The sequence below is a fragment of the Oryctolagus cuniculus genome, chromosome 1 (assembly GCF_051225735.1).
Source record: "Oryctolagus cuniculus isolate XC-2025 breed Fujian yellow rabbit chromosome 1, ASM5122573v1, whole genome shotgun sequence".
NCBI classification, from domain to species: domain Eukaryota; kingdom Metazoa; phylum Chordata; class Mammalia; order Lagomorpha; family Leporidae; genus Oryctolagus; species Oryctolagus cuniculus.
In genome coordinates, this window is record NC_142867.1 from 106,066,142 (window position 1) to 106,089,953 (window position 23,812).

The following is a 23,812-nucleotide window of genomic DNA, read 5'->3' on the forward strand; positions in this document are numbered from 1 at the left end:
TCTCTGATTACTGCGTGGGATTCCTGTGTGATCATAGGAGTGTTGTCTTCCCCATTGTTCTCAGAATCATAGTCTCCCTCCTGCTCCTACCTTCTGAGCACAGTGCTTGGAATATGCAGGCACTGCGTGAATAATAGTAAGGGATGAGGGGTGGCATTGCACCTGTCCACCATGGCCCCAAGAAATGAGGTGTTTGTGGCAGACAGTGAGAGGGAGCCTGGGGGCCAGGCATGCCAGCACCTGGCTGTTAGTTCTGGGAACAGAACAGGCTTGCAGGAATGCTGGTGTCTCTGTGGAAGACACTTGGAAACTTGTACCTGAATCTTTTCTCCTTAGGTTGCCCGCTGCTGTCTTCTTCTCTCCCTCTTCCCACTGTCCATCCCTGGATATTCTAAAGGCTGTTTTGAGTCCCTCTATTGTAACAAGGAAGTAGCGACTATTACAAGACTGGTTTTACAATGGTATGGAAGCCCCTTTTATCCACTTTGCTGTAAATGGTTATATCTTTCATCCCTAGTTTTCAGGAATATAAAACTTTACAGCGTTTGCTGCAAACCTTCATACTTTGCTTTGCAGTTTATTGCTCCCTCTGCAGATGCAGCTTTCCCATAAATAAGATTTCATCTGTACAGTACCGGGCTTGGCGACAGTGCCTCTCCACAATTTCATCATCAGTGGGACTCAGCCTTGGAGCAAAGGGAGAATCACCCAGACCCACTGGCCTCTGACCAGGGCTGGACCAGCAGCCTTACCATGAAGAGGGTCAAGGACCCCAGGGAGAGGGTGACCCAGTGGGAAATCTTGGAAGGGGTGTTCCCTGCTCACCCATGTTTGGTCTGAGGTTGGCACCCCCGCAGACACTGGCCAAGAGTATTCTGGCTTCTCCCATCCATGGGTAGGGGTCTTCCTTGCACATGGCTAAGGAGCAACAGTAGTAAGCTTAGCCAGAACTCCCCAAAGTGTGCCTGGAGCAGGGCCAAGCCAAGGTCAAGGGCAGGCTCCACCTTGGCCTTCCTCAGGGGGCAGCCTGAGGAGACACTCTGAGCAGAGGCACTATCCAGAACAGCCGTGCAGGACCACATGGTAATTCAGTCCCGAGCTGAATCCTCCAGGTTTGAACTTACGTTCTGTTTTATAACCTGGATGTTTGCATCAAATACAACAATGGATGACACTCCAGTTGGTGGCCAGGAGAATGTGCCTGCCCTGGGCCCCCAACTACAACCACATAATAGATCAAGGGCTCCGGCCACTGCTCTGAAAGCCACAGCAGCCAGCTCGCCTCGCCTCCCGTGGGCTGCTCCTTGCCCGTGACTGAGAGGACCAGGAATGTGGGAATAGGCCTCTTCTGGGGGAGCAGGGGCCTCCTCTGAAGGCTGCTCAGTTGGAGGATTCCCCAGCAGCCTCGCCAAAACTTCCTTCTACTACAGGGAGGTTAGGAAGATCCCATGCAAGCTTCCTTCCCTGAAGCCTTGCGTCTGAATCTGCTGTGGTTCGCTCCCCATCTCCCTTACTAACATCCTGGCACGTGTAAGCCTGTCTTGGCGTCTGATTTCAGAGGAGCCAGAGTGGGGGCACTTTTCACTTCCATACAGAGCAGCATTACCGGGATTCTGCATCTACCTGTTGTTTGTGTAGAAAGCTGTTAGAAAGACACACAGACAGGATGAATAGGTGCATAAATGTTTGTATGCAATGCTGGAAGCAAAGGCATGCATCTCTAGGTATAGACACATAGTAGGAGGGAGGAAATCAACAAACATAAATACACTTAAAATTATACTCATCCAGGGCAGGCATTTGTCAGTGCAGTTAACAGGCCATTTGGGATGCCCATATCCCATATTGGAGTGTCTGAGTTCGAGGCATGATTTCTTTCCTGATTTCAGCTTCCTGCTAATAGCCATCCTGGGACGCAGCAGGTGATCACTCCAGTGATTGGGTCTCTGTATCCCATGTGGGAAACCTGGATGGAGTTCCTAGCTCCCAGCTTCAGCCTGGCCCATTGCCAGCCACTGCAGGCATTTGGAGAATAAATTGGCAAGTGGGAGCTCTCTGTCTCTGTGTCTCTTTCTCTCAGCCTTTGAAGTAAATAATAACCTAAAGGCTTAAAAAAGTATGTTCACCCACAAGTTGGGAACCAATTGCTGATTAATGGTGATGCTCTGTGTGGGAAGAGTAATGGGCGTGCAGCCATAATAATGAACCTTGCATACAAGTCTCTGTTTACACACATGATTTCATTTAATCCTTGTAACAACTTTATGAGAGATAAATTATGATCTCTGTTTCACAGATGTGAATATGGGGGCCAAGAGTGGTATTCCACTAGCCAACAGCAGAATCTGGACTTGCATGTGGATCACTGTGTACAGATGAGGGACAAATGGAATGAAATGGTAAGTTTACTTTGGTTCCAAAAAAAATGAACCCCATGCATAGTTTTTTATGGTATGCATTTTCCATGAACTTTCTGAAGACCCTTCATACATGAAGTTAGACATAATAGGAGTAGGTGGGATAATGAGTAAGTAGAATATTGGAACATATGTGAAGACGGATATGTGGATTAGCAAATAGATGAAGATGTACAAACCATTCCCCCACCATCACCACTTCTTGTCTTTACTCAGGCTTGAGGATGTGGCTGCATTTGAAAACTGAGTTCTGTCTCAGCAAACTCATTCCACTGCTAAGAGCAATCCCCATTCATTGCCTCCTTGTGTTTGCTTTTCACCTATATTCCAGGAAAATCAGCCCCACTCCTTGGAATTAGCTTGAGCACTAGGCATCAGGAGATAACTATATATAATCGCCTTGGTGTACAACTACCTTCACCTCTTGTTTTCAAAAGAAAGCTACTCTTGTGAAGATCAGTAAAGACCATTGTCTAACCCAACAGCCACCTTTCAGGACTCACCTTCCTGGGACTTTGTGCAGGCCTGTCTATAGCAGGCACGGGTGGTTGCCTACCCAAGTTTTCTCCCCTTGTTCACTTCTGATGGACTCTTGATTCTGGTCATGCAGCCTCCCCCTTCTGAGTGGCAATGCATTGCCCCAGGAGTTGAGCCCAGCCCTCTGAGATGAGTCCTCATTAGGCTAACAGTTCTCCAGGTTTGGTCCAAGACCAGTAGCAGCAGCAGCATCACCTGGGAACTTAGTAAAAACTCAGATTCTGAGGTCTTGCCTCAGACCTACTGAACTGGGAGCTCTGGGGGTGGATCCCTCCAGGTGACCCTGAGGCACGTCTGAATTTGAGAACTGTTCGTCTAAGCCAATCGTGAACAATGGCTTTGCTCCCTTTCCCAGGGATTGGATTGGGCATGAATACATGATGGTGTTTTTGCAAATGAGAAGCGAGAGGAACTCTGCTGGGGAAGAGGGTCTTGGAGGGATTTCTTTTTTCTAACAGAGACACACGAAGGTGATCTCTCCTCATTAGATGGATGACATCACATCAGCTGTGTGGGATGATGCCTGGGTCTGCGGTGGCCAGGTCTTAGCATAAGGAGAGCAGCTGAAAGGCAAGCCATAGAAAACTGAGAAGTGTCTTTTATGGGTTGAGTCAAGTCCCCCGAAATGTATGTTGAAGCCCCCACCCCCAGGGCCTCAGAATGGGACCCTATGTGGACACAGAATCACTTTAGTTATACTAAGGCCATATTGGACCATAGATTCTACATGACTAGCGTAGACACACAGGAAGAGGATGGCTGTGTGATGACCATGGTGGGGAGTGGTGCAATTACCAGCCAAGAGACGCCACAGGTTGCTGGCAACCACCAGAACATAGGAAGCCAAGGAAGGAGCTTCCCCTGCAGGTTGCAGAGGGAGCATGGCCCTGCTGAGACCTGGCTTTTGGTCTCCAGACCTGTGAGAATACATTTCTGCTGTTTTGAGTCATCCGGTTCGCTGCGGCAGCCCTGGGAATAAGCATCAGATCTGTATGCTCTATAAACCCACCCTTCCTGGAGGGTTCCATAGACCTCGTGCTATGTGAAACAATCAATTCTCCTGTCAAGTAAGCTGGCTGCATAGTCTTTAGTTTTGGTTTTTGAGTTTTCTGCTTGCAAAGGGTAATTTATCTGCTTCCTGACAGGTAGATAAGCCTTAGGGTCTACCCTCAACCCCTGTCTCCTGACATTACTCCTGGGGAGCTCTCACCTACTCTCATAGCCTCAAATCCACTCAAAGGGCCTCAACCCACGTGGCACTCCCTAATCACAGATCTGGGGTCTATCTAACATTGCCATTTAGAGAGTCCCCCAAACTCAGCATGTTCACTTGCAATTCCCTATCATCCCACCAACCCGTATTTTCTGTCTTCCTTGTTTTAATGCAAGTCAAAATTCAGCTGCCCAAGTAGAACACCTGGGAGCCACTCAACTTCTTTCTCTCGTGTCTGGGACATCCACAAGTTCTGTTGATTCTACCTTTTCCTCTATCATCTAAATCTATCCTCTCCTCACCAACCTCAGTTTTCCCATAAGAATGTAAGTTCCTATCATCTTTTCTTGGGATATTGTTATGTCTAACTCTAGTCTTGAGCAATTCTTCATATTGCTGCTAATTTAAAATGAATCTCACGGGGCTGGCACTGTGGCATACTGGGTAAAGTCTCCGCTGCCTGCAGTGCTGGTATCCCATATGGATGCTGGTTTGGGTTCTGGCTGCTCTACTTCCCATCCAGCTCTCTGATATGGCCTGGGAAAGCAGTGGAAGATGGCCCAAGTCCTTGGGCCCCTGCATCCACATGGGAAGACTTTAAGGAAGCTCCTGGCTCCTGGCTTTGGATCGACACAACTCGTACTGTTGTGGCCAATTGGGGAGTTAACCAGCAGATAGAAGACTCCCCCCCTCCCCCGCCTCTGTCTCTGTCTCTCTGTAACTCTGCCTTTCAAATAAGTAAATGAATATTTAAAAATAAAAATAAAAACTAAAATGAATTCCCTCAAGTTTGTTAAATTCACTTGCAAAATTGAGTCTATAATCTTAATTTTTTAAAGTATTGATTCAATTTCTTTGTAAAATTTTTTTAGCTTTTTTATCTCCTTGAAAGGGAGGGGGGGGTAGAGAATCTATCTGTGATTCATTCTCTGAATGCCCTCAACAGCTGGGGCTTGGCCAGGCCAAAAGCGGGAGCGCTGAGCTCCATCCTGGTCTCCTGCGTGGGTGGCAGGGGTCCAAGGCCTGAAACCATCATCTGCTGCCTCCCAGGATGCATTAGTAGGAAGCTGAACAGGAAGCAGAGAGCCAGAACTCAAACCCAGACACTCCGATAAGGGATGTGGGTGTCCCAAGCAGCAGCTTAATAAGCTAAGCTACAATGCCTGCCCCAATTTCTTTAATGAATATGGGATTTGGATTTTTTTTAATGTTCTTTTTGTGCCAAATTTTCAAGTTATGTTTGTATTATAAATTTTTTCACTCATCTAAACCTTCCACGTTATTGGAATAAAGTTGTTTATTTCAACATCTTCGTATTAACTTCCTAAGGCTCCTGTGACAAAATTCCACAAACCAAGTGGCTTATACCAATCGAAATGTATTGCCCCATGATTCTGAAGGCCAGCGGTCTGAATCGCAGGTGTCGGCAGGGCCACACCCCACTCTGAAGCCTGTAGGAGAAGCTTTCCCTGCCTCTGATGGCAGACGTCAGTCTCTGGCATTCCTGGCTTGCAGTGGCATCACCCCAGCCTCTACCTCTGTTGTCACCTGGCATTCCTCTCCAAGATGACCTCATTGTAACCTGATTATACCTGCAAGGAACCTATTTCTGAAAAAGGCTGTCTTCCTTGGCACTGGACTTCAAGACTTTAGCACACCGTTTTTGAAGGACACAATTCAGCCACTAATAATATTATCATCCTTTTATTATTTTATTACACCTTAATGCATTTATATCAAAATGCTAAAAGCCAAGAAAATCTTGTAAGAAGAATTACAAAATGGGAAGACTCACATTACTGGTTATCAAGACTTATTGCAGAACTACAAGCCAACACTGAAAAATATTCCAATGGAATAAAATAGAAAAATCCAGTAATAAAATAAAAACACATATAGATACTTGGTTTGTGACAAAAGTGGCAACGCATAGCAGTGATTTTTTAAATAGTGGGGGTTTTTTTTCTTTTAAACAAATGCATTGGGTCTCCACATTGGAAAAAAATGATTTTTTTAAAGATTTATTTTTATTTGAAAGAGTTACAGAGAGAGAGAGAGAGAGAGAGAGAGAGAGAGGTTGTCCATCTGTTGGTTCACTCCCCAAATGGCTGCAATGTCAGAGCTGAGCTGATCCGAAGCCAGGAGTCAGGAGTTTCTTCCAAGTCTGTCCAAGCTGCTGCTTGGGACACCCACATCCCATATCAGAGTGAGTGCAGAGACTTAGGTCATCCTTCACTGACTTCCCAGGTGCATCAGCAGGGAGCTGGATTGGAAGTAGAGCAGCCAGGAATCGAACCAGTGCCCATATGGGATGCTGGTGCTATAGGCCGAGGGTTTATCCCAGTGCACCACAGCGTCAACCCCAGGAAAAAATGATCTTGACCCCTACTCTGTATCAGTCACAGACATCCATTTGGATGGATGGCTTTAAGTGGGAAAGACAAAAAGAAAAGTTGTAAAAAGAAATACAGGAGAATATCTTCATGATCTTATAGTAAGCAAAAGATTTTGTTGGTTGGACACAAAAAGCATGAACTCTTGTTGTAGTCTGCCACATTGGCAGCCTACAGTGAGCCACAACGGACTGCACCCACCCCTTTCCTTTCCCTTAAACCCTGGCCTGGGGTCGTGCCTCCTAGCAGTAGGATGTGGCAGCAGTGACGCTGCACCAGTAATAAAGCCCCGAGCTACAGGAAGTGCCTAGCTGAGGATTCAGAACCCTAGTGGGGACTCTTACCCACATTCTTCTAGGCTCTCTGTGGTACATCCCATCATACTTCACATCCTGAAGTACCCCAGGAGCCCAAGGAGGGACCTTAGGCACCCCCAGAAGTCCAAGCCTCCTAGGCCAACCTTTGCCAGTGGTTCACTGGCCCCCAAGCTTCCCAGGTTCCCAACCCCTTTTCTTTCTCTTCTTGAGCTTCCAGTGTACAACCAGCTAACTGCAGCACAGATGAGCCTTCACTCATGGGGAGTTCTGCCCTGAGAAGCCCATCGAAGGGAGTCAGAAACACCTGGACTCCTCCTAACCTGTGGAAGCCCTGACTCAGCAACACAGCACTGGAGAGTGTCTAGTGGGTATGAGTTTGCCTCCAGAGTTGTGTGAACCAGTTCTTTGTTCTCTCTCTCTCTCTCCCTCCTGCCCTCCCTCTCTCTCTTCTCTCTCTCTCCCTTTCTCTCTCTATCTCCACATATCCACACATGCATCCTATTGGTTCTGTTTCTCTGGAGAATGCTAAGACACTTGGATCCTGCGATTACCTCCTGAGTGGTCTCCCTGCCTTACTAAGCCACCTTGCCCTCCCACATTGCTTTCAGAGCGATCATCCTAACACATAACCCCAGTATGTCCTTACATCTCTAGCTTCCTTCAGTGAATTCCTGCTTGTCTCCAGGCTGAAGTTAAAACTCCTTAGCATTTTTTTTTTTTTTTTTTGACAGGCAGAGTTAGACAGTGAGAGAGAGAGAGAGAAAGAAAGGTCTTCCTTTCAGCCTCCAAGTGGCTGCTACAGCCAGCGCATTGCGGCTGGCGCATTGTGGCCAGTGCGCTGCATCAATCTGAAGCCAGGAGCCAGGAGCTTCTTTCTGGTCTCCCATGTGGGTGCAGGGCCCAAGGACCTGGGCCATCCTCCACTGCCTTCCCTGGCCACAGCAGAGAGCTGGACTGGAAGAGAAGCAACAGGGACAGAATCCAGCGTCCCGACCGGGACTAGAACCCGGCGTGCCGGTGCCGCAGGTGGAGGATTAGCCTGGTGAGCTGTGGCACCAGCACTCCTTAGCATTTTCATAAACTCCTTCAGAATCAGCCCCTTCCCTACTTCTCCATGCTGTTCTCTTACCTCTTTCCCCATCTGCATAAACTCTAGCAGTTCTTCACAAAGGCCTGGCTGCCTATGCTATCTAGGAGTCTGCACAGGCTATCCGTCTGCCTGAGGTCTCAGATTTTGCTGAGTAACAAATTCTTGTTCCAGTTCCGTGCATGGAATTCAGGAGTGGGTGTGAGCAGGCCGGGAAGGAAGGTCTGGGTCAGGCTTTGGTAGTGTCTTAGTGTACTGTGCACACACCGTAGTCACTGTACTTGAGGGGACCGTGCACTTGCTGTCGCCCAGCTGAGGGGCTCCTGGCAGGGATGCTGTGTAGGTCATGTGCTGGACCCTCCAGCCTGTGTCTAGGCCAGAGTATATGGGTTTACTTATGTAAATGGAAGCTGATTTGCTGGAAACTAAGCTTTGTGACCCCTCGTTTGCACAAATGGCCACGGCCTTAGAAAGATAAATGCTGCATTCTCAGCTGAATTTTTTTTTAATTAAAAGCTTTAACAGAAATATAAAACTGGCTCATATTTACAGGGCACGGTGTGATGCTTTGTTATTTGTTTACATTGTGTAATGTCCAATAAGAGTAAATATAAGTTTATCTGTTTAAGCATTTGACATTTCTTTATAATGAAAACATTCTTTCCAGATTTTTTTAAGTGAATCATTTGGGGCAGGTTAAGCTTTTGCTTGGGATGCCCATATCCCATATTGGAGTACCTGGAATCAAGTCCTGGCTCTGTGTGTGTGTGTGTGTGTGTGTGTGTGTGTATCTTTAAGACTTATTTTGTTTATTTGAAAGGCAGAGTTACAGAGAAAAGGAAAGACATAGAGAGAGGTCTTCCATCTTCTGGTTCACTCCCCAAATGGATGAAACAGTCGGAGCTGGGCCAATCCGAAGCCAGAAGCCAGTAGCTTTTTCTGGGTCTCCCATGCAGCTTCAGGGGCCCAAACACTTTGGGCTATCTTCTGCTACTTTCCTAGGCCATTAGTAGGGAGCTGGATGGGAAGTGGAGCAGCTGGGACTTGAACCAGCACTCATGTGGGATGCAAGTATCGCAGGCAGCAGCTTTATCTGCTATGCCACAATCCTGGCCCCCTGGCTATGTTTCTGATCCAACTTCTACTAATGTGCCTGGGAGGGAACAGACAATGATCGAAATACTTGTGTTCCATCCACCTACATGGGAGTAGGTCTCCATGGGAGACCTGGATGGAATTCCTGGTTCAGAGCCTAGCCCCTCACTGGCTGCTGTGGGCATTTGGGAAGTAAACCAGAGGATAGACAATATCATTCTCCCCTGTCCTCCCTCCCCCTCCATCACTCTACCTTTCAAATAAATAAAATATGTAATTTTATAAGATCTCTGTTTTCATTCTAAATAAATATTCACTTTGTGTCTCATTGTATATTCAGAATGCTGTTAGAATAAGATTTTTCTGAGACAGACGTCATCCTGGGTTCCTGCTGGGGGCTTCCAGGGCAGGAGCAGGCAAAGGTGGGTGGGTTTCTGGAATACCCAGTCCTGGGAATAAAGACCCTGGACAGTGAGGTTTAAAGGGGCAGAAATCCTTAGGATCTCAGGCTGGCAGTGCCTCTGTGCCCAATCCCCTGCCTCCAGGCAGCCGTTTTGGAGAGGAGAGGCTGTGCTAGCGTTAGGCCCTGAGGAGCCGGGTGACAGCGAGTAGCTGCCGAGAAGGTTTATGGCGCTGTGTGCGTGCTCTGGCTTCTATTTCTGGACCCACAAAGGTCAAAGTCAGCCCCTGCCTGCAGGAATGGTGAGAGGCGTGCGGAGCAGCTGGGTTCCCCAGCCTCCTGGGCCCCACTAACCAGGAGGCACAAACCTCAAACCCATCAAGCACAAGGGGTTGACATCAACTCCCGCACTGTGCCCCGAGGGGCCGCTCTCTGCAATCCCCCATGAGCCCCAAATGGAGAGAAATACAGTCTCACAGCGCATTCCTGGAGCTGCCTGCCTCCTGTGCTCCCATCCCCACAGCCAGTGGAGGAGCTGGGTTAACCGTTACATACAGTAGCAATTTAAAACTGCCCTTCTGTGGGCCCCAGTCACTGCCCGCCAAGCAGGCTGCTGCTTACTCTGGCAGGGCTGAGCCCCTCACCCTACCCAGGGGCTGGCACCATAAACTCTCCCGTAAAATGCCTTGTAAAGGAAGCTCCAGGGGCCACTGGCCAGGGCCTCCAGCTTCTGACCCTCCCCCCTGGTGCTGGAGAACAGAGCCCTCGGGGCTTGCCCTACCCCAATTCCCAGGGGACCTGTAGTCCCTGGCATCCCCAGCCCCTCCTTGTAACTCCCGGGTGGCTGGCTCTCAGGGCCCTGGGAGAGACCCCACCCAGGCACTGTGCAGCGGAACCCAGTGTGGGTGGAGGGGAACAGGCACCAGCCTGGGACCAGAAACCTCGGTTTCAACCTGTGGCCTTCTACTTACTAGCCCGCGCCCCTGGAGTCTGGTCCCTGAGTGGCAGCATCCATACCACAAGTGAGTCTAATGCACACTCCAGTCCCAGAGCCTTCCGTCACTTCTCTTGTCTGAGACTTGTTCACTTCATCTGCAAAAGTCGGGAGGAAACACTGTTTTGCATGGATGAGATCATAGCACGCGCTGTGCCTGCACTGCACTGCCCCGTGCACAGTGCTTCATGGTGGTTGCCTCTCAGGAGGGCTGAGGTCCAGGGCAGACCTGGCCCCTGAACACTTATTTCCACTGTGAGGAGGAGGGAGTCTCACATCTGGCTCCAGCTTTGCAGGATTCCAAAAGCCAGATCTCATCTCACCAACCACCAGGGAGGCTGGGCTAGCAGGTGCCTGCAAGGAGCTCACCAAGCTGCAGGCTGGGGAAAAAGAAGGCAGATGGGGAAGCAAAAGGGTGTGGCAGGTCCAAGGAGGACAGGAGAGGGCGAGAGCAAGAAGTGGTGATGGGAAGCTCAAGTGGCCTGGAACCAAGAGCTGCCCTTGTGGAGACCCTTGTGGGTATGGAGCGGTGACCAGGTAGAAAGGCCTCTTGTCCCCATATTGCAGCTTGTAGACAGTGTAGGATCTAACCCAGCCTGTGTGGTCTCCCTACACTGCCTGCACTTGTGTGGAAAAACTCTTGTGGGGCTAGCGTTGTGGTGTAGGGGGTAAAGCCACGGCCTGTGATGCCAGCATCCTGTATGAGCACCAGCTAGAGTCCCAGCTGCTCCACTTCTGATCCAGTTACCTGCTAACATGCCTGGGAAAGCAGCAGAAGCTGGCCCAAGCACTTGGGCCCTTGCCACCCACGTGGGAGACCAGGATGGAGCTCCAGCCTCCTGGCTTCCACCTGGTACAGCCTGACTGTTGCAGCCATTTGAGAAGTGAAGTGAACCAGCTGATGGAAGATCTTCCTCTCTCTCTTTTTCTCTCTCTCTCTCACCTCTTGGGCAGGTCTGTGTGGAAGCTGCAGACCTTGGAAGCTTTGAAAAGACAAGAATGGTGGCTTGGTTGTACAAGGGCTTTCCAAAAAGTTCATAGAAAGCAGAATTAAAAGACAAGTTTTGTTTTTTTTTTTGGTGCAAACACTTTTGAAATCCACGCATATGAGGGTTTTCCACAAAATTCATGGAGAACGCATTGGGGGGAAACAACAGATGGATTTCAAAATGTTTTGCACCAAAATAAAATTACCTTTCAATTCTGTTTTCCATGAACTTTTTGAAGTCCCCTCACATGTGAACCCTCATGGCAATGGCTTTGGATCTGTGCCTATAGCACCTGACTCCATTCATACAGAGCCGCATTCACAGCTTGAGCCAAAATTGCCCATGCCCTCAGATTCAAATAGGTCAACTCTATAGACCTCCTCCCAGGAGGAGGGAGCTGGGGACTTTGATGTCCGCCCGCCATCCTCTCTGTTCTCTGATGTATTTGTAGCTCTTCTGTCTCCAGAGCTCACTAGGGCGCTGGAGAGATTCCCACTGTCTGCAGTTTAGTCAATGGGACTGCATCGGTGTTAATGTTCTGGTTTTGATAACTGTGCTGTGGTCATGTACAGTGTTACCTACAGGGCAAGCTGGGTGAGCTGAATGCGGGAATTCTCTGCACTCTTTCTGCAGTGTTTCTTTAAGTCTAGAATTAGTTCAAAATGGAAGTTTTGAAGAAAATGATAGTCTCTTCTCCTCCCATATGGAAACACTGAATGAGTCACCAATGCTTTTTTTTTTCTTTCATTATTTACTTGAGAGGGAGGGAGGGAGGGAGGGAGGGAGGGAGGGAGGGAAAGAGAGAGACAGACAGACAGACAGACAGACTGAGAGACTCCCATCTACTGGTTCACTTCCCAAATGCCCACAATATCTAGGACTGGGTCAGGGCTGAAGATGGAAGCCTGGAAGACAATCCAGGTCCCCCCTGTGGGTGGCGGGGACCTAATTACTTGAGCCATCACCTGTTACATCCCAGGGTCTGCATTCGTCAGGAGCCAGGACTGGGAACAGAACTCAGGCATTCTGATAAGGCCTGCAGATGTCTTAGCCACTAGACTTAATGTGTCCCTTGGTTACCAACGTCTGTTAGTTAAATTTCCCGAGTAGCCATCAGCTCTTCCCCCTCTTCTGAGGCTCCTGGGCATTGCCCATACTGTACTGTCATCTGGATTGCTCCAGGAACCCCTCACTGCACTTCCCATTTCAGGTGTGGGCTCAGCTGGTTCATTCTCCTGCCTTGTGTAGCTCTGACTAGGTGTCTCCCCTGATTGACATCTTTACTGGCTCTGCATCACCTACTGGGAAAACCTCGACCAAGCTTCATCAAAACCTGGCCCCCGCTTCCCCAGCATCAACCCTCCCCACCAGTGGCGCAGCTACTTCAACCGAGTGGCAGAGTGAAGTCTAGCAGGGGACCCTGCATGGAACAGGAAGAACAGATCTTTCTCCTGCAGAAAGGGGTCAGTACACAGCGAGTCAGCATTCTTGGGCTGAGTGTGGCGGAGAGAGGCAGGAAGGGCAAAGGGAACAGAGAGAGAAATTCATTTTGGTATCTACAGAGGGCAGGTGCCTTCTGAGGGAGGGGAGAGAGGAGTCTGGCCATCTCAGGAACCTGGTCTTCAGGGTCCTGCTGGCAGCTGTGCAGGGATCGCAGGAGATGCCAGAGCAGTCTGTGTCTTCCATGTGGCTTGGAAAACAGATTGGAGTCAGATCAGGGACTGTGGCCTCATCCTGCCCACGGTACCTTGTCCCTCTTGGTTGCAAGCTTTCATTATGGCACCTCCAGCCCTATCACTGGAATGAGCTCATGTACACCCCTGAAAACCAGAGACCGCAGTACAGCAGTTGCACATTTCAGGTTTTACAACTGCCTGCCCTTGCCCCAATACTGCATGTTTCAGCAACACCAGAGTCACAGTGTCGTAGCCTTTGGGGGCAAGGGAGTTGGACTTTGGATGGCTTTATACATGCCAATCATTGGCTAAGGGTTACGCCCAGTGGGGATGGGAGTCCAGTTTTACCTTCCCAACATTTTAGCAAAGCAGGTTCCAGTGGCTTGAAGGCAGCCACTCACAAAGAGACCAGGTTCTGGCTGTTGGAGGTGAACACAAGCTCAGGCTCTGTGCAATGAAAATGAGAAAGGGGTCTGCGAAGACACAGCGAGAGCAGGACCAGGACGGCGTCTGCTATAAAAAGGGGGGTGGGGCAATTTTGGATAAGGGGGCTCAGGGAAGGCCTCCTTAAGAAGATGACTGTTGGCCGGCACCATGGCTCACTTGGCTAATTCTCTGCCTGCGGTGTTGGCACCCCGGGTTCTAGTCCCGGTCGGGGCGCCGGATTCTGTCCTGGTTGCTCCTCTTCCAGTCCAGCTCACTGCTGTAGCCTGGGAGGGCAGTGGAGGATGGCCCAAGTGCTTGGGCCCTGCACCCGCATGGGAGACCAGGAGAAGCACCTGGCTCCTGGCTTCGGATCAGCACAGCGCGCCGGCCGTAGCGGCCATTTGGGGGGTGAACCAATTGAAGGAAGACCTTTCTCTCTCTCTCTCTCTCACTGTCTAACTCTGCCTGTCAAAAAAAAAAAAAAAAAAATGACCGTTGAATAAGAACCTGCAGAGAAAGGTATAAGCAAGCTATGCAGGTATCCTTAATTTCAGCCGCAGTGCCTGACATGAGAAAAGGCTCTAGAGCCTTGACTGAATCGGTGAGCCAGTGGATGGACAACGGATGCTGTCTTGCACCCGTTTTTGCCTATAGAAGAACAATTCCAAGTTCCAGGTCTCTATGCAGAGGTTGAGGTCTGCTCTCCAGTTGGGGGCTCATGCCAACCAAGAGGTCCTGTTACAGGCCTCTTCCAGCTTGACTGCCCAGGGGTTTGAGAGTAATTAGCATCTCAAAGCCCCCAGCATCCTTGTGGAGAAAACACTCCAAGTGTTGGAGAGTTGCAAACTTGCTGGTTGCGTGTGGGCTGCCTCGGGAGCAACAAATGAGTCTGTGCAGATGGCGCCGAGATAAATGGCGCCATCTTTTTACTGTAGCAGTACAGTCGTAATTTTCCGGAGACATTTATTAGGTGGCGTCTCCCTTCTGCGGGCCGCGCAGTGGCTGGTGCACGGAGCCGCCGCAAGCAAGGTGGAGAGCCAAACCCAGCGCTGCTGGCATGACGGGCACCCAAGTCTTTCCCAGTCCTTTCCTCCCTGCTCCTTCTGACAATTTATGGGTTAGTTTGATGTGTGAATAGCTCTCTCTCTCTAGTAATATGTATTCTTTGTAAGTATTCCCTGCTGTGGCATATCCTAAGAGAACTCCATCAAATAATTATCTTCCCTCTTATTTATCCCCCTTCTTTTCACTTGATCTGCATCCCTATAAAATATTCCGATGGTCTCCTTGAGTAGAAAGCCTTCTCCGTGGTTGTAAAGTGTATTTATATACAGTATTAAATCCACACTCGGGGGCTCTGCATCTCGGTACTTGCCCAGTTTGACGGGGCCCTGGGCCTGCTTCCCACCACCTTCCATTAGGAGAGGGAGAGCTGGGGTCTTTGAGGCCACCGGCTGGGGCGTGCAAAAGCCAGCTCCAGAGCCTGTGTCCAGGCTCACTGCAGCATGCCTTGTCTGGAGGAGGCAGCCCTCCCCGAGAGCCTCTGGGCTTTCCACCCAGGCCCCCTTTGCCACAGGGAGTCCCACTTCACTCCTTCTCAGATTCCAAGGGAAGCGAGGGCTCGTTCAGGGACCACAGCTCCTGTGTCAGCGACCTGCCGTCTCCGGTATCCTCCATACCTTTCGTGTGCATATTCCTTCTCCAGCCAGATGCACACTGCCATGGACAAGTGCAGCATGATCAACCCTTCTTGATTTTCCCAAAGTCTTCAGCACAGGGCTGGACAAATCAACTCAACAGCAAACAACAAACTCACAAAGAACAGCAAATCCTTGTTTCCTGCACACATTACCTGATTAGGGCCTTCCTTCCAGGTCCCTAGTCTATCAATTTTCACATTTAATATATGGACTTAGATGTTTGCGAAACTCTTTCCTAACAGGTGACAAAGGCCAGTGGCACCTCACAGTCTCAGGCCTGGAAGCCTGCTCATGCCCAATGTCTGAACGTGAATCCTGGAATTCCCCCTGCTCTAGTTTTATTCCCTCCAGTATCCAGATAAAAAACTTGAAGGAAGAGGATGCAAGTGTTCTAGAAAGAGAACGCCCACTCAGTCCAGGTGCCTGGTTCTAGCCAGCTCCAACACTGCCCTGCCCTTCTGAGAACCTTCCTGGCCTCCATTTTGCTCATCTATAAAATATGACAGTACTTATACAAAAGCCAAATATCTAAAGGTCATTTTGCTTAAGCCTTCAAACTGTATCTGGTTACCCTGGAAAGGCCACCAGTGGTGGAAATTCAACTTTACTTGCGCCCTTTACCCAAGATTTAGCCCCCTGGAGCTGAACATGTCTTCCCTCTTCTTCTCTATCTGGCTTACAGTTTAAGCAGAATCTCGGTACTCTCCCAGCTGCTTACCAGGGGCAGTGCAGGCACTTCTCCTCCACGGTCTGGAGCTGAGGTAGGGAGGTCGGAGTGAGGGCAGGACATGGAATTCCCCGGGGAAACCCCTCCAGCTCTGCATTGGGGGCACCTGTGGAACTCTGAACACCTGCACGGGTCAGGCACCACTTCGGGTTGGCTGGCTTGGAGCCTCTGTGGATTGGGTCCCTGCATGTGTGATTTTTCAAGAGTTCCCCAATTCATTCTGAAGCTCCCTGGGTTAGAGAGGCTGGAGTATCTTAAGGCCCTTCCTCCTCACCCCCACCCTCATGGGCAGGGGTTGGGAAAAGCTCTGGGGTCTCAGCTTTTCCTATTACTGGGCAGGACTAACAAACAAGGCAGCTGGCGACATCTGCTTCTGGGTCAAAGCATAGGCTGAGGACCATAGCCTGGAGACAAGCCCAGGGCGGCAGGTATGGGCCTGTACCAGGATGGAGCTGATGGGAGACTGGCCTCACCTCCTCCAGCGGACCATGCTCATCGCACAGCCTGCTGGTGCTGCTGCCTGAAGGAGGGGTCACCCACTCCAACCTGCCCAGCTGGACTGATGCAGGCGCTTCCTCCCTGGGCTCCTGCACTCTTCTGATGCCCATCTCATGCAAGTTTCTGTCCGGGTGTCAGCTGGCTGCTAAGATCAGATGGGTTCCCTCATTCAAAGGTTTAACGTGGGCAGCAGTGCCTTGTCCTCCTTCCCACCCCTGAGCCAGACCCTGCTGTGTGTTCAGAACGTCTCCGTGCTGATGCTCAGGACGCCTCGCTCCTACTACTGCTGGTCCTGCAGAGTGCCCCCAGGACCCTGTACCCGACTCTGCTCTCCACGTGAGGCTGAACACGCCCTAGTCCACAGCAGGACACCCCTTGTGGGGTCTCCCATTTGGCACCAGACCCCCCATCTGCACCTGCCTCGGCGCCTACCTGGCTCAGCGCCTTCCCTACCTCCCCAGTGGTAGATTCTTCGCTGGCTTCTTCTTGAGCTTTGTCTTCCTTTGTCTTTTTGACTTATGCAAAGATCCCACCTCTCAGCCAGCCCCTACTTGCCCCTCTTCTAATGTAGTAAAGTTGGCTGCAAGAAATGAGAATTCTTATCTCTGTCAGGGCTCTCTAATAGAATTTTTTTTAAAAAAATTATTATTTTTTTTTAATTTAAGAGAGATCAATCCCATCTACTAGTTGGCTCTGCAAATGCCTGCAACAGCTGGGGCTGGGGCTGGGCCAGGGCTGCAGCTCAGAGCTGGGAGCTCAATCCAGGTCTCCCACATGGGTGGCAGAGATCAACTAATTGAACGTTGCTGCCCCCCCCCCCCCCCCCGCAGCTCTGCATTAGCACCAGGAACAGAGCCAGAAATGGAAACTAGGCCCTCCGCTGTGAGATGCAGGCATCCTAACCCGTGGCTTAACCACTGGGCGAAACACCCACCCCGCAAAGGAAATTTCTGAGCTCTCCAAGCTGCAGCCTGGGGCTCTGCCACGGCATCAGCACGTCCTCAGGAGAGCTGCAGCCTTGAAGCACTCTCTCTCCTCACACCGGGCTCCACCTGCCCCCCGCCCCAGACTCCCTCTACCCCTGACCACTCCCCCTTTCCACCAGGCCTGGAGGATGCAGTGGCCGTTGCAAGCTCCAAACCCAAGGCGGGAAGCAACGCCTTTCCTCAGCTCCTTTTCCCATCGCGATGCACTCCTCCCGCCCGGGAGCCTTCCAAACCCCGCGGAAAGTTCAGCGGCAGCTGCGCGGCATTTCCATTTTACACAGTGCAAGGTTATTTGACTGCCACGATTTGATCTTCTCTAGTTAATAACCTTGACTTATGGAATAATAGCAACAATGGCTCAGTCCCTCTTCCTGCCAGGGATTCCTGCTGCTGGGAGCTGTGGGTGAGCAGAGACCCCTCCTCCGAGACCCTCCGTCTTCTAGGCCCACCGTGAAGGGGACCCTACAAGCAGAGGCAAGCCCTACCGGCTGTGGCTGCCATCAGCCTCCCGGCTCCGTCCTCTCTTCGCCCCGGCTCCAGGCCTCCGCTGGGCACCGTGTCCTTCTCCAGCGGAACCACCAGTGGAGTGGGGCCCCGTCTCGGCCCCTCCCCCTCCTCTCTGGAGTCCGTCCTGGCAAGGGTTAACTGTGTGTATAAAATTGATTGCGATTTTAGTAATTCGGTATAATCACAGTCTATCAGCAGGCTGCCTTTCCAGCAGGAGGGTTTGGAATTATTTTCTGGAGTTTGCAATATAGAACTTAAATTAAGCCTCAGAAGTCAGGGGAGCTGCGCAGCATCCCTAATGCGGTGCTAAATTCTCAGCAGCACAGTTTCTGTATTAAAGCCTTTGCTGGCAATTAGGTTCATTAACTATCACAATACCTTATTTATTACTCGCCGTGCCATATGGTTTCCCAGCTAAAGAATGGCGCCCGTTCTCCTACAGACCATTTGGCATCATAAAAATGTTAACAAATAATATTATGGCTCTCGGGGGCACCAGGCCTCGCTGGGTTCCGGGTCTGAGCGGCGGGAGAGAATATGAAAACATTTTTCTTCTATGGCGAAATAAAAAATTCCTCAAGACAGAAGTCTTCGAAGAACACAGCACTTGCATAACACGAATGGGAGTTTTATTTGCCCTCGTAATGGTTATGTCAATATTTGCATCAGCCGGGACTTGTACTCGTCTTCCTCCCCGCTCCGTTTTGGGGCCGTTTTCGCTTTCCTCTTTGCCCCCTTGCTGCTGTGGCGTCAGGCCGGCTACCACAGGCACCACGCGCGGCCCGGGGCTGGGTGCTGATGCTGATTCTCCCATGATTCACCGGGGCGCCAGGGTCTAGCCCCGGCCGCCTGCTCTGCACGGCTCCGGCTCCCTGTTCTGTCTCCAGCAAGCGTCGTCCACAGAAATCGGGAAGTGAGGAGTGTGGTGCCCATGCTGCGCCGTGTTGAGCGATCTGGGTCCTGCCAGACCTCCCATAGGGCGCAGAAGGCGGTAAGGGGCGTGGTCAGAGCAGGAAACAGTAAGGAGAGATGTGCATCAAAGGGCCCATCTGAGGCCGTCCCAAGAGGACACCGCTCTGCCCTGCTCTTCCTCCCCTACGCTGCAAGTGCGGACATTCGGCTTGGGGCCGCAGGTCATCAGTGTGGAAGGCTCTATATTAAGCAGGTTCTTTGGCCCAGAGGGGTCCCCCTTGTTCCCAGCTATGGCCGTCCTTGCAAATGCTGGGTCTTCTAATACAGGTTCCAGAAAGAACTCCGTGCATTATCTTTTCCCACACGATTCCTTAGACCTGGATGGACCACACAACCTGATGGTGGCAGGCTCAGCCCCTTAGTGTTACCGTGTGCTTAGCTGAGCGTCTTTTCATGGCTTGGTGTCTTCGTTTATAAAATGGGAATAATATTAGTACCCCACGCCAAGGACTCAATGAGTCGGGCTCCTGAGGGGCGTAGGACAGTCGCTGGCACAAAGCAAGCACTACGCATGGTACAGCTGGGTTAGGAAAGGCTTTGCAGGGTCTTCTTTTCTTTGCTTGATGTTTCCTTTTGTCACTTTGGGGCATTTTGGGGGGCTGGGGGAGAGTTGGCCACACCCAACTCCTCGACTGCCTCTCAGCATCCCAAGTCCGCTTCTGACCCTGAGCGGAGCCGTGTGGGCAGGACAGTGCCAGGCTGACATGTGCTCGCCTTCCCATCATTTCCTCCCCTGGGCCACATGTCACTGGGCTCCTAACTGCACTGGCCGCCCTGCACGCTCTACCCCCACCTCCAAACTGTGATGGCCAAGGTTCCTGGAGACTTGATTGCAATCAGAGACTCAGAAGGTCAGGCTGGGTGAGGAGGAGGTGGTGTGGCCAGGGTCCCATGGCCGGAAAAGGGCAGAAGTGGGTCCTCAGCTGAGGTCCCCTGCTCCCTAGCTCCTCTCAGCAGACAGGTAAGGAAAGGAGTGCAGTCAAGGAGAACTCAAAATTGCACCGATTCCATTTAGCATCAGTTACATGCACAGCGCAGAAAGGATCCTACCCATGGCTGGATGAGGCTTGGAGATGTGCTGGCTGCAGTCGGCACGGGAAGGTGGGGAGAGTGCCCTGTGCCCAGTCAACTGCACAGAGGGGACCTCAGCTGAGGACCCAGAGAGAAACAGGCATGGAGTCTGTGGAAGGAAGCCTGGTCCCTTCCCCTAGGGCGCCTTCACACTTTGGGGTGTGTGTGATGGGCTGCCCCACCCAGCAGCCCCCGCTGCTCTGGCCCCTTGGGAATCTCTCCTGTGTCCACAGGCCCTGGCTTTGCCCCTGCTAGTTGCTGCAGACTGGTTGCTTTCTTTCCCCTTGCTTCTTCCAAGAGGTGGCCTCCTGGGGGGAGATGCTTCTCCGAGGAAGCAGTGTAGGCCTGGGCCATGCAGTGACAGCAAAGACACGTGTGTTCTGCTCCATGCAATCACCAGCAAAGACCGTCCCCCGCTCTGTGCACAGTGCAGGGACATGTGTGGTGTCCTTTCGGGACATAGCTCACTTCCCCTGTCTACCACCAGAGATCTGTGTGTCTTTGTACAACACCCTTCTGCCTCATTTTCCTGCTTGGGACACTGCTGTGATGCTTAAACAGTATACCTAAGCGGCTTAAAGCACCACCCAAATGAACAGCTATTACTGTAATTAATATTATACATGGCCATCCATCAGGGGCCAGGCTCTATTATCTTCCTGATTGATTGACATCTATCATGTTGTCCCATTTAGCCTTCACAACACCCCGTAAGTTAGGTCATTTCCAAAAGACTGCATTTATTTATCTGACAGGCAGAGAGACAGAAGCAGATAGAGAGCTCCCATTCTCTGGTTCATTTCCCAAATACCTGCAATGGCTAGGAAGCCACAGCTGGGAGCAGGGTCTCCCACATGGGCTGGGTGGCAGGAACCCAACTACTTGAGCCATCACCTGCTGCCTCCCAGAGTGTGCATTAGCAGGAGGTTGGCGTCGGGAGCCTGAGGTAGGAATCGAACCACTCCAGTGTGGGTTGCAGGCCGTCTTACCCGCTGGCCCAAATGTTCCTTTCTCTCCTCCATTTTACGGAACGGGAGACTAAGGCTCAGAGAGATGTGTTCGTTAATGCAAGGACAGGCAGCTGAGCGCGTGTCCCTGGCTTACAAGTCTGGGGCTCGCTCTGACACAGGCCATTGCTGATTCTCTGCCTCCCAAAAGGCACGAGGTCAACAAGGCTCTACTTCTGGGACGGGTGAGGGCTGGGGCCAGTGCCAGAGGGGCCCACTCCTGAGACTAGTGATGTCGATGCTGCCCAGATGCCCCTGGAAGTCTGGAAAGAGGCAGTTCAGGCCAGTCGGACTGGGGCCAAGGCTCTGGGGCCATGGCATGGGCAGGGCAGCTGGGGATGGGCAGAGCAATCAGGAGTGAATCTGAAAGCTGTGACCATGAGCAAGAGGAATGAGGAGAAGCCAGGAGCAGGAGCTGGTTTTCAGGAACATTACACAGAGACCAGAGCGAAGTGGGTAATTGTAATCCCATGCAGCTGCTAGAAATTAATTTAATTGTGCTGGTGCTGGCTCTCCTCCCTTCCAGCCCATTTCACCCAGGGCCTGATGGAGTGCTGGGGCTGCAGACCACAGCCCAGCCACGCCCAGCAGCCCTGGGCATGCCGCCCCTGCGGCTGCTCCCAGAGCCGATGGGCAGCCTGGCGTATTTTCCAATCTCGATTTTTCTCCTCCGGAAAAATGAATTGAGATGAGACAACAGGAAGAACTTCCCAGTAGTGAAAAGTGGGAAGTATGCAGATAAGCAGAGAGGGCTGTAGGGAGCCTTCTGTAACTCTTAAGGACAGAAGACTGGCAGGACTCTGCTTCCCAGGTTTGTGCCAAGAGCGAGCCTTCCACTCCGGCACATGGATCCACGCCGTGGTCACACACACTAGCACTAGCGTCAGCACCAGCACGTGCCATCAGGCACAACACCTGCGTGGTATTCAGAACCTTCATGTAGGAACGCACTTGACCCAAGACATGCATTCTCAGCTCATATTCTGACAGACGCTCGCTCAGGCCAGCAAATGGCTGCAGATTCTGGGGCCACACTAGGATTTCCAGAAGTGGAACCTGGGCAGCCCTGGTTGTCAGAGCTCCCAGTTGACTCTGAAGGGCAGATGTGAACCACGGATGGGGAGGAACCCTCCCTTCCCACTCTAGCCTGGTGTACCTGTTCAGTTCTGCCTTGTGACCACTAGAGGTCAGCAGGGCTTGGAGGAAGCAGCACTCCTGGGCTCGGACAGGCCAGCCTTCTCCCCAGCTGGTCCTCAGCGGCCGAAGGTCAGGCGCCCACTGGGACCTGGCCTGAGAGTGGCCACTGCAAGGGGCAGAGGCGGCCTGCTGGCAGAGTCAAGGCCCGTGAGCCTTGGAAGTTGAAAGTCAGCACCGCTTAAACAGATTTTTCAAACAGCAACCCCGTTATAGCTCCCTCTCCTGGGCTCCCGCAGGAGTGCCTCTTTGCGCTGGTCCAGGCACTCACTGAGCGCACACAGCAGGCACACGGTGTGTGGGGGTTGGGGGAGTGCCCAGAATAGAAAAGAGAAATAGTTATCTTTTCTGTGGGAGGGGCCAGCGTTGGGATTCCAGGGGTTGTTTATTTGGACTCACTGCTGTTTTTGCTGGAGAAGAGTGAAACAGAGAGTTCCTTTACTTTGGCTCAGAGGAGATGCACATAAAGGCCCCGGGGCCCAAGTTTCAGACGGCCAAGTTGGGGTGGACCTGTGGATCAGCTCTCTGTCATCCCCACGAAGCTAAGGAGAGGCCGGAGAAAGGCGGCTCCCCCACGCTTCAGTCTCAAGGGAAAAGAAGGCTAATTTATCAGTGGAAATGCTTGACCTCAGAAGTGAAAAGTGCAAATCTTCCTTGTTCAACTCCTAGGTCCTTTTCCCTGGTTCGGTTCTGGCTTCCGGACCTCAGGGGTGATTTGCATAGTCGCCAAGAGGTGCTGCCCACAGCACAGTGTCATGATTGTTCTGTGCACCTCCCTCCCTTTCCCTCTAAACTGTGAGGCGAGGTGTGGGGAAGAAGTCACAGGGAGCCCGCATCCTACACCTGAATGCCTGGTTTGAGTTCTGGCTCCTCCCCTTCGGATCCCACTCTGCTACCCTGGGAGGCGACAGTGATGGCTCAAGTACCTGGGTCCCTGCCACCCACCCACATGGGAGACCTAGACTGGCTTCCAGGCTCCTGGGCTCAGCCTGGTCCAGCTCTAACTGTTGTGGGCATTTGGGGAGGCACCAGCAGATGGAAGCGCTCTTTCTCTGTCTCTCAGTCTTTCAAATAAAATATAGATAAATAAATAAATAGATTTAAAAAGAAATGTTTAAGCTCTGAGGTTTTTTGGTGGCAGGATAAGTTCCTGGCACATAGTAGGTACACAACAGATGTTTGGCAAACCAAAATGTGCGTTGTCAATCTTGTCTTGAATCTAATATGCATAATAATTAAAATCAAGCCAGAGAGAACTCTTTCTAAACATTTCTTCCTTCAAAGGTCTCCCTTTAAAAAAAGGATTTATTTATTTTAAAGTCAGAGTTACAAAGAAGGAGAGGCAGAGGCAGAAAGTGTAAGAGAGAATTTCTACCTGCTGGTTCACTCCCCAAATGGTTGCAATGGTCAGGACTGGGCCACGCCAAAGCCAGGAGCCAGGAGCTTCTTCCAGGTCTCCCATGTGGGTGCAAGGGCCCAAGCACTTGGGCCATCTTCCACTGGCTTGTTAGCAGGAAGCTGGATCAGAAGTGGAGCATCTGGGACTCAAACCGGCACCCAGATGGGATGCCAGTGCTGCACGCAGAGGCTTTACCCACTACACCAC

At 51.2% G+C, this 23,812-nt stretch overlaps 1 long non-coding RNA gene across 3 annotated transcripts in view; it reads left to right on the forward strand.

Annotated features, from left to right (window-relative positions):
• LOC127483179 (uncharacterized) overlaps positions 1–23,812 on the forward strand; it is a 31,888-nt gene that overhangs the window by 1,603 nt on the left and 6,473 nt on the right. For 2 of the 3 annotated variants that reach the window (XR_007909191.3, XR_016220237.1), the window contains exon 2: positions 2,297–2,399. This is a non-coding gene — a long non-coding RNA (uncharacterized LOC127483179). Of the gene's footprint in view, positions 1–2,296; positions 2,400–7,087; positions 7,299–23,812 lie in introns of those variants that run through there. The other variant, XR_016220238.1, reaches the window with a different exon arrangement.